Source organism: Mytilus galloprovincialis, chromosome 14 (genome assembly GCF_965363235.1).
Source record: "Mytilus galloprovincialis chromosome 14, xbMytGall1.hap1.1, whole genome shotgun sequence".
Lineage (NCBI taxonomy): Eukaryota > Metazoa > Mollusca > Bivalvia > Mytilida > Mytilidae > Mytilus > Mytilus galloprovincialis.
The window spans coordinates 68,154,913-68,173,914 of record NC_134851.1 but is presented as its reverse complement, the minus strand read 5'-3'; the positions used below and the strand labels follow the sequence as shown (position 1 = coordinate 68,173,914).

At 31.9% G+C, this 19,002-nt stretch overlaps 1 protein-coding gene and 1 long non-coding RNA gene across 2 annotated transcripts in view; both read left to right on the top strand.

Moving 5' to 3' along the window:
* Positions 1 to 684: 684 nt before the first annotated feature.
* Positions 685 to 14,228, top strand: LOC143058872 (uncharacterized). The gene is made up of 4 exons (XR_012973266.1): positions 685 to 832; positions 4,527 to 4,587; positions 9,038 to 9,239; positions 13,208 to 14,228. It is a non-coding gene; the product is annotated as an uncharacterized LOC143058872 (long non-coding RNA).
* A 1,770-nt stretch (positions 14,229 to 15,998) lies between these two features.
* LOC143058158 (uncharacterized) overlaps positions 15,999 to 19,002 on the top strand; it is a 32,844-nt gene continuing 29,840 nt past the window's right edge. The window contains exon 1 of the mRNA XM_076231622.1: positions 15,999 to 16,068. The gene's annotated coding sequence lies outside the window, so the exon portion shown is untranslated. The remainder of the gene's footprint in view (positions 16,069 to 19,002) is intronic.

The following is a 19,002-nucleotide window of genomic DNA, read 5'->3' as shown; positions in this document are numbered from 1 at the left end:
TCACGTTACCCATGACGTCTATTCGCCAAAATCATTCATGAAGTTTCGCGGATATTTTTTTATTTGTCAAATTTAAACATTTTTCAAAGTTTTATCGTATTATTTCATTTTGAAAAGCATTAGAATCGGAATAACAGTACTGTAGTTGAAGAGTTACCACCGTCAATTTTTATTTGACGGTCGCAAATCTCCGCTACGCGTCGCCAGTAAAACTGCATTTGCGATCGTCAAATCTACAATTGACGGTGGCAACTGTCCTTAATTTCAGAAAAAATATTTTATTTGAATCTGAGTGTTTTGGTTTACAATTTATGAATTATCTCTTTCATTTCTGATATATTTCAAATTTTTCTTCGACAAAAAGTGATGTTCAATGATAAAGTAATCTTTTACATTTTTTTCACATTTTTTTTATATAAACATGATAAAGAAAATTAATACATAAACTATTATTTTGATATTGAACATACATACAATTTTTTCTTCAGAAAAATGTAAATTAAAAATAAGGCAATCTTTGACAAAACATCTGAAATTAAAAACATCTAAGCATCATTTAAAACAATTTCTCATTTATGATAACCCTAATATTCTTCAAGTCAGTTTACAAAAGAAACAAAACAGAATGTCATCGTTTAGCCTAGGGGCAATTACATATTGTCAACAGAATACAAAATGCCTGGAGCAGATCCAGATTTAGGAAATCGTGATTGCATCCGGATGTAAATAGAAGTTAAACGGGATTAATAAGAAGGCGATGGTAAAACCGTGATATTGGGACATTTATGTGTGCCGTTTGCTAAGCTAACACAGAGAGGACCTTTTGTCGAAGGTATGAAACTTAATATTTTGAAATAGTTCTTTCCTGTTATTTTTAAGACCAATTTTAATTCACAATTTGCTTTCATATACTATGTTTTAATACTTCGATTCTTAAAATTGTTGTTATAAATTTCATTGATTCAGAATGTTTTAATTCCTGAAATCTATGAGTTTAACTGTCCGTTTGTTATCTTTCGTCCCTCTTGCATTCCACTTAAAACGGTTTATGATACATTGGATAGAATTTGTTAAAATAATAAGTATGATAATTGAAAGGTTAATTTAAGACAATATATATTAGATTGTTCTGCAGGCAAGGAATAATAAGGATAAGAATTCTAATCAAATTTTTTGTAAAAATTATTTTCATTGGCTAAAATTTACCGTCAAATCCACAGTTGACCAGGCGTAGCTAAGGAATGCCCAGCCATTTTGAATTGATAGATCAACAAATGTTCGAATACAACAATATTACGACGGGTGCCACATGTGGAGTAATATCTGCATACCCTTCCGGAGCACCTGAAATCAACCCTAGTTTTTGTTGGGGTTCGTGTTGTTTATTCTTTGGTTTTCTATGTATGAAGTCACGTTTAGCCATGACGTCTGTGCGCATAAATCATTCATGGAGTTTCGCGGAATTTTATTTTATTCCAAATTAATACATTTTTTCAAGCTTTAACGTATCATTTCTATTTGTAATTTTTTATAATCGGAATAACAGTACTGTAGTTGAAGAGTTGCCACCGTCAATTTTGATTGGACAGTCTCAAATATCCGTTTTACTGTCTCCGCTACGCGCCGCCAGTAAAACTTAATTTGCGACCGACCAATCCCCAATTGACTGTGGCAACTCTTCAACTACAGTACTGGTATTCCTTAATTGTATTAGTTTATAATCTAAGCAATAGGATTGTTACTAAATAACTAAACAAAACAAAACTAAAAAAAAACAAAACAGAAATACAGGCATATTAATGCCACAACGAAATACATTTAACAATACAAACATGTAGCCTTGTACAAAAAAATAAAGTTATTAATATTAATTATAATACTATTTTCGACAGCATGTCTCCTCTATAAAATCAGCAATTCAAATATTTTGATTATATTTATCATTATAATTTAAGCCACAAATCACACACAGTTCATATAGTGATATTGTAATTGTTACTCTCACATAACATTTCACTTAATGATCAACAACTATAAAAAGTAAAATATCACATTCTCCACAAGAAAATATAAACTTAAATTTATTTTCTTTACTCATTGAATTAAAACTAGGGACAAAAAAATATTTATCAAACGTTTTGATCCTAGGCAATGTGATACACATTAAAATAAACAATTAATTTTCCCATAGGCGATAATAATAGACTTTTTTGAGATACCTACTTTAGAAAGTTGATTTTTTAAACGAAACCTTGCTAAAATTACAGAAAAGATATTCGGACAGTATAGTTTGGTCCAAAAAATATAGGTTCGCGTTGCTTTCCTTTACGTATTTTGTACTTATCCCCAATGCCTTTTCAATTTTGCACTTAAAAATACGTGACTCGTCCTAGCGTTGAAAAGACATCTCATTTACGTTAGAACTTAGGAATATAATTTGTTTGGCCTTTGAAAGAATGCAGAATGCACGAAGTCTCTAATAATAAAAAACAACTGACGCACATTTCAACCAATCAGGATTAGCTATACTCTTAATTTTGAATACCATGTTATGCTCATATAACGGCTGCACCCTACAATATAATGGTGTATTGGACATGTTGTAACAAGTAACATTACAATTTCGAAGATCGCATTGTTCAAAGCTAACGTATAGTTGTTAATGTCTGTGTCATTTTGGTCTCTTGTGGACAGTTGTCTTATTGGCAATCATACCACATCTTCTTTTTTATATGTATCCAGTTATTTGTTGTTTTTACATGTTTTTCTGACACATATATACAGAGGTTTAAAAATAAACCTGTTTACGAAAAAGGGCGTAATATCACGCAATAGACAAGACAACTATCCACACATATCCACACATGTTCCGCACAGAAAATTTCAGGGACTTCATTTGCGGTTCTCCCTTGGCACCATTTGCGAGTAAGGTCTTGAGGAAACGACGATAGTCCGTCGAGAGTGGACGATAAATGACTAACCCGTGTTAAGAGAGAACCATATATCTTGCACGTAAAAGAAACACTTGTAGATTTCGAAAAATGGCAGTACAAAGCAGTAGTCAGCATGAACGGTTGTTGTATCTACGTCAAATATGTCAATTTCGAATTGCAACATGTTACAGTCATGATAAACGCATTAACAACATTGGCATCATTTAAGAGGTTGAACGTGTTTTAAGTTTAATCAAATATATCAAATGCATGCAAATTTGATAAAATTCAGTATTCTGCAGTTGTCAATATATGCATGTGCAAACTAACTGTATTGGTTTTAGAGCATGGGTTTATCCACAAAGCGAATGAAGCACGTCATATTAGAATTAAAGTTTTAGAATAAGTGTAATTTAAAGGTTTTCTTTACGTACGCTGAGGTGTCAATTCTAACGTTTGCATTTGTAGTATATCATTTTGAATATACATGAGTTATCATTTTCTACGTTATGTTTCGCAACTATATATGAATAAAAAGTAAAATCACAAAAATACTGAACTCAGAGGAAAATCAATTCAGAAAGTCCATAATCACATGGCAAAATCAAATAACAAAACGCATCAAAAACGAATGGACAAGAACTGTCATATTCCTGACTTGGTACAGGCTTTTTCAAATGTAGAAAATGGTGGATTGAACCTGGTTTTATAGCTAGATAAACCTCTCACTTGTATGACAGTCGCATCAAATTCCATTATATTGTCACCGATGCGTGAACAAAACAAACAGACACAATAGGTAAAAATGTCAAAAATAGGGGTACAGCAGTCAACATTGTGTTATCATCTTAATCACTATAAAAACAACAAATGTAACGAAGAAGCACAAAAAGGCATACATCAAATTAACATCCTGATTTTGATTATATTATACGATTTTATTTATCTAGTATGTAAAATGCACCCATCAAGGAAGGAGGGTTTTGAGTACTGGTGTAAAATACTATATTTACATATCTTATAATCTAACTCAGTTTGTAGAAACTTTTTAAATTTGCGAATTTAATAACTGTTGCGTTTTTTCACACATCTGTTAACTTCAAAATATAATTCAAATTCGATTTAATCTTGCATATGTCGGCGGGTTTTATTCTTTGTTCCGACGTGTACAATGATTTGTAAATTGAGAAACCTTTAAATAAATTTGTTTTAACTATCCACACATAAAGGTTTTGATATTGCATTTTTTACAATTAAACACAGAGACCCTTTGAAAGTGCAATTGGTGGTGAATTAGTAACTGAAGATAACTCCTTGTATGATATCTAAATCAAGCGAATTTGTATTTTATGATAGTTTTAGAAAATACCACTATGCTTTGATAGAAAAAATGAAAAAAAGTAAAATGTGAATTTGAAAAATAAATATCTTCAGTATGGCGAACATGTTTTTCAATTCAAAGTCAAATAAAAACGCCGAAGAGCTTATCAATAATTGTTGTTAATTAGTGATAATTAAAAAAACCAAACAATCAAGTAAAGTATTATTAAGTGTATTTTTCTCTTTTTACTGATTTTTTTTTCATTTTTTCAGATGAAAATATTGCTATTTATAGTTTTAATATGTTTAATTATTCGGAACGCACATCAACAAGGTAAGTTTGATAATTGAGATGAGTTACATATTGCCAATAGGAGATGACTCTCATATGTTAATATAACAAAGAATGGAAACGGTGAATTTGTTGAAGAGAAAATTACCATACCAAAGAGCAGAAGTCCACAAGTGGGTTTTCAACGAAGCGCGAAAGTCCTGCACCCAACGGTCAGTTTCAACTGACCACTTAACAATAGTGTGTTTTAATTCAACAAATTGGACGCCACACCAAACTCCGAAGCATACCTATGAATAAAAACTAACAAAACTCACAAGACTACCAAAGTTTACAAATACCTGACTTGGCACAAACGCAAAAATGCAGCGGTGAAAAAAATTGTAAGATGTCGACCATCCCCCTATACACAAGTCCTATTATACTTACCATGGTCAACACTAAGGGAGATAAAAAAGGAACAATCTCCTTAAAAAAATACAAATTAAGGGTGTTCGCTCCTCTTTTTTTTTAATTTTGTTTGACAGATATTCGGAATCATCTGGTTTTATCCATGTTGTGCCATAAAATGTTTAAGACCGCTAACCCCTACTTTTCTTTTTATAATTTTATTACATACAGTTTTAAAAGTAATATTTGAAAATCTTATAAAATCCTTGTTATTTTTTCATTGTTTTTGAAAGAAAGAGGTATCAATGTTAAAGATATGAAAAATCTAAAGGAAATCATTTCCCACTATGTTTTCAATGGCTAATATCCGAAAACAAGCACACGCACCCTTCATTTTTTTCCTGCTTTTGTAGTTCCGTTATTTAGATACTATGAATTTATAACAGTCTTTTGAAAAGCTTATTATTTTGAATCAGAGTGTCGAATATCTTTAAGATGAACCCATATGTATGGTTCGTTGTGGTCTGTATTGGGTTGTTCATGTAGTGATTTGTAGATCGATCTTTCTATTTCTGTGTTTTTCGTTATTTGCCACGGTATTTTTTTTTTTGCTTTTCCTGATTTGTGACAAAATAAACAAAACACAATTTAGGAAACACGTATGCAAGACACACAGTATTTTTATTCAGCACATTGAAAGATGCTTAAAATTACATAGTGTATTAATAAAATTAGTATCCCCTTCCTTTAATACTATAGACTGTTTAAGTGGACTCTTATGTTGTTTGTTGTTGATGAGCAGTGAATAAATTATATTTTCTCTTTCTCCTCTAGTAATTATACATGTTATATTTAAGTATAGAAAAAGTTGAAAACAACACGTCAAACCATTCTGGATTAACTTCATCAGGAACGCTCAAAGTCAAACATTTGAAATCCGAGGATGTATAAGTACCAAACCGTCGAAGAGCTATATGACAAAAATACATAAAATAAATAGCCAGATTTATTTAAAGTTAACTTGGCCTGAAGGAGTTTAAACTTTAGTTTCTTAATAATTTCAAATTTATAAATTGAAATTTTTAGAAAGATATGTTAAATCATGTCAGCACCGAAATACTGACTACTGAGCTGATGATACCCTCGGGAGAACTTGATTGATTATTTTATGTTATGAAGCTGGACTAAAGGTCCAGGTAGTTCTACGGGACTTCAATTTTCTATCAATATTGGTGATGTAATGCAAATACAGTGAAACCTTCAAAAACGAATTATGTATAAACCGAAAACTTTTATATACCAAACATGTTCGTAAGCACCGTCATATTAAATTGTGTTCGTTTTGAACCTGATAAAACCGAACATCGGCCAAAAACGAAAAAATAAGTTTTGATGAGGTTCGGTTTAAACACTTAAAATCAATTTAATGCTCATTTGTCTTTATTTTGTAATGAAAATAACGTAAAACCTTTCATATCTAACATGTAAGTCATTATGTATCTAATAGATAGTTGTTTAATTGGAAATTATACAACATCTCCTAATTTTTCTATTTTACTTGAACATGTTGATCTTTTGTATTTATTATTACATGTATTAATGAGGACTATTTGCAACGTTTCTTCAGTTATTTTTCTCTACTACCATACTAACTACGGTTATACTACAACTACAAATGGATGCAGTCCCTACATGAACCGCTAGTTAACTTACTAGTCAGACATTATGACTGGTTAAATATAAAAAAAGAAGATTTTGTAGGATTGCCAATGAGATAACTATCTACAAGGGTCCGAAGTGACACAGAAATTACCAACTATAGGTCACCGTACGGCCTTCAACAATGAGCAAAGCTTATACCACATAGTACAACATAAGAACCAACTATATAAAGTTAACTTAGGACAGGCTTAATGACCGCTGCCGGTCTTAGGACAGTATTTGTGTTAATTTAAAAAGCCGACTTGGTCCTAGGACTATGATTGCCTGAAAAATGAAGATCAAGACAGGTCCATGTCAAATATTGAAGTTTACTTTGGACGAAGTTAACTTTCCCACAAGCAGTCCTGAATACAAGTTAACTTATTAGCAGGTCTGCTATTAAAATTCACACCAGACCTGTTCTTATTAAAGTTAACTCTGGTCAGGTCCATGATAAAGTAAAACTGATCAAAAGTTAACTTTGGTCTGATCTGTTCCTCTTAGATAAAGATAACTTGATCCAAAGTTAACTTGTCAACAGGACTGCTTTGGTTGAGGAAGGTCACATAAGTATCGACTTCCGATCAGAAAAAAAACATACGATCTTTGTCTTTGTCTTTTTATGTGAAAACTATTCCAACAGTTAAATAACAAACTTGCCCACATGTCTTGCCAGGTCAAGAGGACCTTTTCACAGGTCTTGTGTTATCTGATCAATCAGATCTGTCCACAGGTCTGGTCCGTTCAAGTAAAGCAGTCCACAGATCTAGTCTGGTAAAGCTGAGCTGTCTGCAGAACAAGTCTAATCAAACTGATCTGTCCGCAGATCTGGTCTGGTTTAGCTGACATGTCTTGGGAACATATCTGCTCTATCAAACTTGTCCTCAGGACTTGTCTAAAAACTTCTAGGGAAACAGTTAACTTACAGGTCTGCTAATTTTTTCCAAAAGTTTATCTATAGAGCAGTCGGAAGGACTGCTTTAAGTTAATTGGTGTACGGTTACAGGTTGCAACCATCTGTCGTTGTGTTTATTTCCCACTCATATACATTTTTTTTTGTAGTAGCAGAGCTATTTTTTGTACAATCTCAATTTCATCATGGAACACTTTTTCCACAATAAGGGGTTCATTTAGAGATGAAAATAAGTTTAAAATTTGTGTTCCAATTTATTAATTTAAGTTGCTGTATAAAACAGGATAAGGACAATGACATAAAAATATGATTTTTTTGTGTTTTCGGCACAAAACTTGAGTAGGGCTCGGTAGACAACAGACGGCAACGCGGAATAAAACGTTTAAATGGAACCAAACCTTCTCCTTTTTCTGAAACAATAAAATTATAACATCACAACATAACCTTTGTTTATTGTCTTGACTACTCAAAACCCTTTGGATTGTATTTTTGAAGATAATGAAACAAAAAACGTTAAACATAAGGCTTAGCATAAGATATAAAAATACCGAAATAATATTTAAAAATATGAATACCAAATTAAAACGTCGCCAAAGAAATTATGAATCGTTTTGACACATGCGTTTTTGGTCTCGTGTCAGTACAGGTTGAAAACCAATGATCTCTAATTATGGTTTTCATACAGTAAATCGATCATACATTGTAGCAACAATAATTACATGTATAACAACATTTGGATACACAAGCTTGTCAAAAAGAAAGAAATGGAAATGCAAGTAATTGGATCATCTTGAATGATATTCTACATCAGGAGTGAGTGTACATGGATAATCGGAATATTTATTTCAACATTGGAAAGATGGCAATTGTTATCCATTTGTTTGATATGTTTTAGCTTTTGGTTGTGTCATTTGATAAAGGAATTTCCATTTTGAACTTCCTTGCAGTTCAGTATTTGTGCTATGTTACTTTTTATCGGCAACTGTGTCTTGTTAGTTTCTTAGTCAGAACAAAAAATGGCCAGAAATGATAAAAAACTCCAACGTCATATATTCTTATCCGCCTTACATATTGTTGACTTTATGTGTATTACTCATACTAAGCAGAAATAACTGTATGAAACGGGAAAAGATAGAACAAGATCATAAGTTCACTCAGAATTTATCATTAAAAATAAACCAAACACAAAAAGTTACAGTAAACTGAAACCAATTGACCAAGACCAATACTTGATATTTTTTATTACGAACAAACCCACCGGAAATATGTGGTTTAACTGATAAAGTGAAACAAGATCACACGATGACTCAGCAGTTAATATCATTTTTAAAAATAAATACAACAGAAATAGTTATATTACACTGAAATAATTTAAACAAGATCCTGTTTTGACTAAGAATTTAGTATTAAGAACAACCCGACGGAAATTGTTAAAATTAACGTTACCTGAAATTATTTGAACAACATCCTGTTCATTCCGCTTTGTAGATGTATGTCGCCATTCACCTGACGGGTTTACCTATGGTATAAAGAACAAAGGTTGTAGAGCTTACTGGGTGTGTGTAAACGGACATAGTGTTGGATCGTGTTGTCCCGAAGGGATTTATTATGTAGAAGGCATGGGATGCATGAGAGGGCAGGCTTGTAAAGAACCTTGTCCACCAGATGGCGGTTTTATTCTTACTCGCAGGTATTTATATGATCTTTTTTATCCATTTCTCTTATTCGTTTCCAGATTACCCTTACACTATTTTTAGTAATATTGTTTACCTTTTGTTTAAAAGTATATCTATTCTTAAATAATCGAAGCTAATGTTTGTTTCTTCTTGAATGAACCACATATCAATGAAGACATGGAACGAATATAATGCCAAATATTTTCATTTTATCTTTTGATTTGCCATTTTATAATAGACTTTCCGTTTTGGATTTTCCTTGAATTTTTTTTTCGTTATTTTACTTTATGATCGAACAAACTTTGTAAGCTACCATATTCGAGAAGCTACCAAACAAGTGCACGAATATCAAGTAATGTGATTCACCGACTAATAGCAGGCCATGCAGTCCAACTCATTATTAACTCGATATCATTCAGTCAATCATTTTTTTATGTCAGCGTAATTATGTTAAGAATTGGTCAATAACAATACTATGTTGTACGAATTTACTTTATTTTATAATACACGCGAAACAATTGTTTGAAATACATATATCTATTTCGGGAAGACGCCAGTGAAGATTGTTTCCAAGTGCAGATAGCGTGTTCAGGAAAAGAGCTATCGAGAACAAAATTAATCATTAGTATGATAAATTCGGGTCATTTTTCTATACTTCATATTGTTTATTTATTTTTCTCTATTCTTTAATAGTTTTGCCTATTATTCTCTTTTCTTCATATCTTTTGTTAATTTTCCTCTATTCTTTATAGTTTTGTTCATTATTTTATATTATTTATCAATTTTGCCAATTATACACTATACTTTATATTTTTGCCCATTATTCTTTATTCTTTATAGTTTTTGGCCATTATATTCCCTATTCTTTTTATAGGTTTTTCAAATTATTCACTATTCTTTAGAGTATTTGCCTATTACTCTCTATCCACAACCTCATAAATGCGAAAGCAATACAACTTAACGCAATCGACAAAAGCATATAATACTTGTCACTTAAATGGAGAGTAATTAAGGGTAGGGATGCATAATGACTATCCGAGTCAGACTTTCTTCCAACACTAGTAAACCTTTTTTTTTTTATCTGAATACGTTTTTTTTTCTGAATATTTTTTTTTAAACCTTTAGTAATTTTTAACGTGATTTTCAGTCTTTCAGGTTTATCCACCGCGTTAAACTCATTACGGTTCAGACATTTTGCATATACAGTAAAACCTGTTTAAACCGAACCTCTTGGGGACTTACGACTTTGTTAGGTTTTATCAGGTTCATAACGACGGTGCTTACGAACATGTTTGGTTTATACAGGATTCGGTTTAGTCTGGTTTCATTGTATATGTTCATTTTATGTTCAAACTATTCTGAATCAGTAGCTGTTATTTACGTGTATAAATCTACAACATCCCTGATTGTCTCAACATTACTGATCAGTACTGAATTGATAATTAGTGTGGCCAGAAATGAATTAATTGCAGTGGAGAAGTCTGAAAATTGATATATATTTTATTGTTCAGACTTTTCAGATGATGTTAAGTCCAAAAGGAACGTTTCAGACTAAAACTTTTTACTGCTTTGACATCACATTTAGATATTCATTTCTTAAATCTAAACTTTTTGAAAAGGTTGAAATTTTCCTCGATTATCCGCAAAAAGGTTGTTGACAATACTTTTGTTCATGCCAGGTCGCTATCGTGCGATCCGTTTCGAAGAAAAAGAAACATCTATCGTTGAGAAACATATCGTGATCGTGATTATGAATCCCCATTTGCTATGCATATGCACTGTTTGTAGTGTTTAACGTGTTTAAATGTCCCTTTATGAACTTAGTTGTTAAGTTGATTAATGGCGACAGGAGCAATATGAATACCAATTAAAGGACGTCGTTAGTCACGTGTAGTCATTATTATCAAGTATATTTGTAATAAGAATGTTAAGGACAAAAATGTTTATTGAAGTAGACTTGTACACCTATTTTTATATATTGCACATGTAAGACTGCACTCAAGAATTCTTATATCATTACATGACATCCTTGACTTTATCCACTTCGTTATTAAGGCTTTTGATAAAGGGGACTAGGACCCTTTTCGGGACGTCGGAATCGGTTGTTTTTAAACTCAGAAAATCGGTATTGATCCTCTCGAGATTTTTTTTTGGCGAATTTCGGGATGTCGGGAATTATTTTTTTTTTCTAATTCGGGACCTCGGGATTTCATGTTTGTAAGCCCGGGATTTCGGAATCAGGATCTCTCCGACCCCCCCCCCCCCACCGGTAAACAATTGTACGATTTGTACAATTAAACAACAGAAAAAGTATCTTAAATAAAATATATAACCACACCACTTAGGGAGCAACCATTTAACTTTAAAAAGGGGAGGTGTTATTGTTTTTGTCTGAGTCAGAAAGACAATTTGTTTTTTTTTTCAAAACTTTACACTATAAGGTATTGGAAAATCTGGATTTAGGATTTTTTTGGATCATCTGATTGACCACTATCCCCCCACCCCAAATGTGGGACCAGAATATTTTTTTTTTTGGAAAAAACATAACCCGTTGAAGTTAATCGTTGATCCCTGAATAAAGCAAAGAAATGAAACATCGAACATTAAATAATCGAAATCGACAGTGTACAAAGACACATAAGATAGAGAACCGTGAATTTCACAAAACAGTGAAACCTTAAAAAACCGAATCCTGTGAAAACTGGAAGCTTGTATAAACCAAACAAATTCGTAAGCACCATCATATTAGATTATTTGTGTTGTGAACCTGATAAATCGAACATCGATGAAAAACGAACAAATTATAAGTCTGGAAGAGGTTCGGTTTAAGCAGGTCTCACTATACAACTTGGGCGATCAAAGATGCTTTTTTTATGGGGAAATATATTTGACAAACATTAATAATAAAGTCACACAAAAAGGGTATAGTAAAATCAAAAAATGTCAAACTCAGAGGAAAACTCAAAACGGAAAAGTCCCAAATCAAATGACAAAATTAAAATCTCAAACAAATCAAAGGAATGGATAACAACTGTTCTATTCCTGACTCGCATTTTCTTATGTAAAACAAGGGGATTAAACGTGGGTTTATAGATAACTGAGCATGTCACTGATATGACGGTCACATCAAGATTTTAGATAACTTAATTTGTTAAATTGTTTGGAAAAAAAGATATGATAAATGATCTGTATCAACTAAGACGAGGATCTGGAATGTTAAATAATAGACAAAACAATAGAACTCTCTAGTTAAAGGCCTAACTTTAACGTCAACACATCAAACATTATTTTTGAAACTGATGAGCATTTGAATCAATTATTGTAAGGGCATTTTATATGTAGACAGTACAACTAAACTTACACAGAAGCATTTAAGCACATTCAACTTATTTCAACTAACGCTGTAAACACGAACAACTATTTTTAGTAAATTCGTTAATACAGTAAAACCTGACTTAACTGAATCCTGCAAAACCAAAAACCTTTTATTTAGCACCGTCATATCAAATTATATGCGTTGTGAACCTGATAAGAGCAAACATCAGCCGAAACCGAACAAAATCCTAAATCCCGAAGAAGTTCAGTTTTAACAGGTTTCATTGTATAATCATCTTAAGTTACAGGTGATATTATCTGCATGTAACTACATAAATTCTAATATAAACAAAGAATATGTGGTATCTATATATGAGTGTTAGATATAGGAGGATGTAGTATGAGGGACAACGAGACAACTATCCTTCATTAGTTTATTAATTACAACGATAGTTAATAAAAGTTCCTTTAAATACATTACTTGTGTTCATTTTTCAGCTTTCTTTTCTTCATCAACATTGCTTTATATAGGTTCGCGATGCATGCACGCCTTTGTTAATACTATACATGAAAACATGATAGATTTCGAACAAATGAACGTCTAAAAGAATGCTAATCATTTAAAAAAGAACATCCATATTAAAACTGTTTTAAAATTATTATACAGGTGATTCAGCAATAGAAGGATTTGAGAAGATTGCTTGAGAAGACAATAGGGCGCCACCTCTTTGACAATACCGTTTTAAAAATTGATGCTTACTTTTTTAATAAATAAAGTATAAGCATTAAATGGAAATGAATACAGTGAAACCTGTCTTAACCGAATCCTGCATGAACGTAAAACCCGTCTAAACCAAACATGTTCTTAAGCACCGTCGTATCAAATTAAGTGCGTTGTGAACCTGATAAAACCGAACATCGGCCGAAACCAAACGAAATCGGAAATTTAAAAGAGGTTCGGTTTTAACAGGTTTCATTGTATACAAAAATATACCAAATTCTAAGACAAATTTCATGTAGGCGAAGTCAGTGCAAAGTAACAAAATCAAACGTTAGACTGTATTAACCAATGACACGTATGAAAAACAAGTGTCATATTCCTTACTTGGTACATCAACTTTTAGAAGAACACAACATTTACATTATTTTGTCTCTGGTGGATACATATATGTCTCATTGGCAATCATATCGCATCTTTTTATGCTACTATAATTACTAAACAATACACAGGAAACTTAACATTGAGCATGTTGAGCGACACAACGTCCTTCATAACTCGGGTGTGAACTAATGACACGGTAATATTGAAGTCAGAATTACGAAAAACATTAAACTGAGTGACCAGGATTTGACACAAGGTACACTTGTGTAGTATTCATGATATAAAATGATGAGCAGCCGGACAAAGGGAGAGAACTGTAACACATTCTGTAAACATTTAAAGATAAAGTAAACAAGTGATTTTTGGACCGTCTTCAACGTTAAACGATGCACCATAAGAATCATTGAGATGATGTCAATGTGTGCTTGAATAACATATTAATTTCGAGATCCTTATGAATTAACAAACTAATTATAAAGTCTTAAAAATCTTATGCACATTACATCATAATCATGAACTTATGTTAAAATGCAGATGTATATTTCTTCCTGAAACGTGTATAATCCTTTTAGTTTCAATCAACTTTCCTTTTCATTATCTGTTGGAAAGTTTTGGTCCGGTGAACATTGCCCTGTATATCGTTATGGGTACATACATTTAAAAATGTTTAGTCGGCTCGTTTTGGTACGTTCTATAGTTTCATTGCCGTTTTTAATCCTTTTCACATTTCTTTCTTTGTATTGCAATTCAGCAGTAGTGTACTCTTATATTTGACTTCTTTTTTGTCATTTGACAATCTCTGCTGATGTTTATTCAAACTTTAAAACATCGAACGACTTATTTTTTTTATTCAATAACTTGAGGGAGTTAGTCGGATTTTAACCATTTCTAGAGTAGGATTACAGCTATTTCGAAACATTTTATCACTGACTTACTATTGATTTTGATAATTTTGGGAATGTCTTTGGGCAATTCGGCAATATTAACACATGAAGACAATATCAATCAAAACCAAGGAGTAAACAAAGACTCATAAAACCAAGGGACATTTACATCAACAGTTATGAATTATAAATAAGAAACATCACGAACTCCACTAAAAACCGGGAGTGAAATCAGGTGCTCCGGAAGGGTAAGCATTTCCTGCACCGTATACGGAACCCGTCGTGTTATTTCTTAGTTCAGTTCGGAATTGATGGCAGGTTATTATGACTGAGGAAGAATATCAGATATGATTTCTGACACACTTTTGTCATAATGGCCAATCAGCTCATGATGGCGACCGTAAAATTTCTTGAGTGATGACCTTGATTTGATTGATTCATAGCCCTGTCTTAGCAATTTTTGAGAAATCAGTATTCCTCGTTCAACAAAATCAACGTACTTTGAACTTGTTCTAGAGTAACGTATCAATTAAGACACAAATTCTCCATATGCTGGTGCTGCTTGGATGTTGCTTCACAGAAGTGGAAAATTGACTATAGGAAAATTAAAATCATTGCGTTTGTCATAAATTTTGGCATTCAACCTACTATCAGTATTCATTTCGAGAAAAAAGTCTAAATATGAAGCAGATTTATCTTTGTCGGTAGTATCTTCAATTTTAAGTTCAGTTGGATATATTTAATGTGAGTGATCACGGAATCTATTATTTTTAAGAGACAGTGCATCATCAATATACCGAAAGGTGAAATTGAAAGACTGAGATAATTTCTTTTCTCCTTTTTGTACAAGCCCTTGGACAAATCCTGCTTCACAGGAATAAAAAAGAAATCTGCAAGCTGATAAGCGCAATTTGTACCCATTGGGATTTTGATAGTCTGTTGGAAGACCAAACCTCCACATTCAACAAATATGTGCCCTTTGTGTTAAAGAAACATAAGCTGACGAGTTCTTTCAGTCGAAGTTTAGGTTTAGTATGTGGAATACAATGGAATATGTAACAAGGTATAACTGGGGCAATTAATTGTTAAAAAGTTTCGGGTCGAATCCGATACGATACAGATAGAAAATGTCACACAGTTTCCGTTTTTTTTTGTGTTTTTTTCAAATTTAAATATTTTATTCCACTACTGGTTGTGAACAATGTCCCTTAGCGCTACAACAAAGACGCTAAGGTTCCTCCCTGTATTGTTAATTGCTAATGAAACCAAGGGATTTGATTAGCAAAATATATCTTATATGTATATCTTGTGTTAGTTGCATTTTACAAAGTATTCATACGAGCAATACACAATACATATATGTTATTCAGTGATCCATATAAACAATCATATAAGAAAGTAATAGAAAAAAGAACATCAAATAACCGGATTTTTGTCCGTCATTTGTTTTGATTATATAAAACTAGTTTAACCGAAAGTAGAATGGTCAAGAATGATCAAGCATGATTGACCTCATGGCTTGACAAATACTTTCATGAAATGGTGAGTAATTTATTACCGTCATCAAGTCACTTATCAAATGTGTCTATCTGTATCGTATCGGAGTTAATCGGCTATAGTGTTTTTCTAATGCTTGAATAAGGGACAATTAGACAAGTATGTACACTACAAGGTTTTTAACAATAAGTAAAACTCAAACTGTATAGTGGCTAAAAAAAGCACACGAGGACAAAATGTAAAAACATTAAACAAAGAAAATCAGCTTCATGATTTATTCTTAAAATAGGTGACTATAAATTTAGTAACCAACTTAAAGGGAAAGGTATATAACAAATGTGTAGAATTTCTATAAAATTCGAAATGAATAAAATAAAGTCTACTTAAGATAAAATACAAGACTAAAAAATGAGCAGCACAACTCTCATTAAAAAAAAATTATGGTCTCTGGTAGTCTTTGAGCTGCTTATACGAAACTGTTACAAAATCGTTCGTCCTATTTGCAAAGTCGTGTTGAATTTTTAAATTTACATATTTTTAAAACCCTCATTCCTCCAGACTCCGAGAAAGTAATTAAAAAGTACAACATTAAGAAAGAGGTAAAGACTCTCAATTCGAAATGTTGTAAACAGATCAAACTTTACATGTCTTTTTATTTGAGGCTTATGCATTTGTTTTTAAATTTTATTTATGTATGGATACTGTATATAGTTATGATATGTTATTTTAAAATTAAATAGACCGATAATAATTTAAACTAAGTAAAACGGTTTTAACTCATATAAATCGGTTTACCCTCCTATTGAAGACATTTTAATATTTTATGCAAATTTTAAATTATTTATATACGATTCAAATTAGGTATCGTTTATAAATAGATATATGTCACCAGGTTACTACACAAATAGGTTTTTGTGTATTATAATCATGATGAATAAGTTCTATTTATATTGGACAATAACATGTGTACCACTACTAGGCGGTGTATGACAAAGCCATTCGTAAGTAATATTTGTATATTATAGTGTTTCCTTTTACACACTGGTTCACTTACACATAATGTTCTGTAGAAAAACAAGTAATGGTTTTGTAATTTTTATGACAACTACAAAAACGTTTATCAAATAAGGTCTGTTTTCCGTCTTGTTGTTGAGTTTGATAGTTAAGCACTATATACATGTATACATATACACATGTTTTATATGTATATGTAAACTCAAGCTTTCAAATTTGGATCGTGTATGACTTTCAAAATATATCTTAGGTTATCTTAATAAATATTCCACTCTACCTAGGGGAAGTTATATTTCCTTCGGTCTTTTGAAAATAAATATTCATAACAAATGAAAGGATGTTCGTTATAAAACAAAAGAATAAGAAAAATGTATATGTATCCTCTAAAATTATGAAAAAACATGTTATTCTTCCTTGTTACTCTTATGCAAAGAAGGGATTGCATAAATAGGCTCGCGGCGGGGAGTTGGTACTTACTATGCATTGAGTTAAAGGGATAAGCCACTGGAATAGGTCACTATGTCATGCACCATGATATATGAAAAGGGGGACACATTTAGATTAATATATATCAATAGGTTGATATTATCACTTGCTAGATTATATCATAAGTATCTGAAACTAATCAGATGTCAGTCTTTTTTTTTTTTGATGCGGTTAAACCACAGTCGTAAATGCATCAGTTATTTGTCAAACAAATTAATCTCTATTTATTCCGATGTGGCATGTCCACTGATGCAAGTTACAGATGTTTTAAATCCGACCATTTTGACGTTTGCAACTAGTTATCATTCAAGAGTGTGTGTAAATGAAACATGATTACAATTATTAAAAGAAATTCCATAACGTCAGCATTCTTCATTGTTCTTCGTGCTCTTGAAAAGGGAACGTTTATGTATTTTTTTTTATCAGTTTAACATTGACAGTGTAACTATTTATGTGTTACTGCATTTATCCGACCATACATATTTTATTGTCTATTGAAATTAAAATTTCTTCATACTGAAAGATATAAAAGGAAAAAATAGAGGAACATGTTTAACATGTGACAAACTTATGCGAAAAGTTAAGTGTGATTGCTACGATTGTGTTGCTTTTAAATATAATCATGATGATGAGTGGGACCCAAACAATTGAAATACATTTCAAAACATATTCAAATATATCTATATGTCTGTTTTTTGTAAATTGATATATGACATGATATATATATATAAAGGGAAAAGGGTGGGGTACATGATGTCTCAGCTGCTCACCCCTATCAACAAAATATTGAAGTGCCCCCCCCAAGAAAAAAATATATAAAAAAAAAATAAATAGTATTAGGCCATACAGGAAATGCAATAATGATTATCTTATAAAAATGTTATGAATAAACGATTATATTTTCTCTTCATTGTGAACTGATAATAATACCTTAAGTTTTACACTCAGTGACGTTGGCCAAGTTTATAGTTGTCAATAGACAGGAGCGGATCAAGGATTTTTTAAACATGACAAAGGGGATAATTCCATACAACGAATTATGTACCACGATCATATCGAGGAACAAATGTCTCTTACCAACTAGTGCTACAAAATCTAAGATAAATCTTGAAGAAATATATATGATATGTGTTGATTATCAGAAGGAGGTTGAAAAAAGGGGCGATAAATTCAATAGGGACAGTCAAACGCATAGATCAAAAATAAACTGACACCGCCATGGCTAAAAAGAGAAAGACAAACAGACAAGTACATAAACACAACAAAGAAAACAGAAGACTAAGTAACACGAACCCCATTAAAACTGGAGATGATCTCAGGCAGGCATGGGGTAATCATAATCAGTAATCGTAATCAGCTGTAATCAATTTTATTTTGCAGTGTAATCCTATATAATCAGTAATCATGCCATTTCTGATTACAAGTAATCGTAATGTAATCGATTACATTGTAAAAAAACAGGTGTAATCATGATTACTT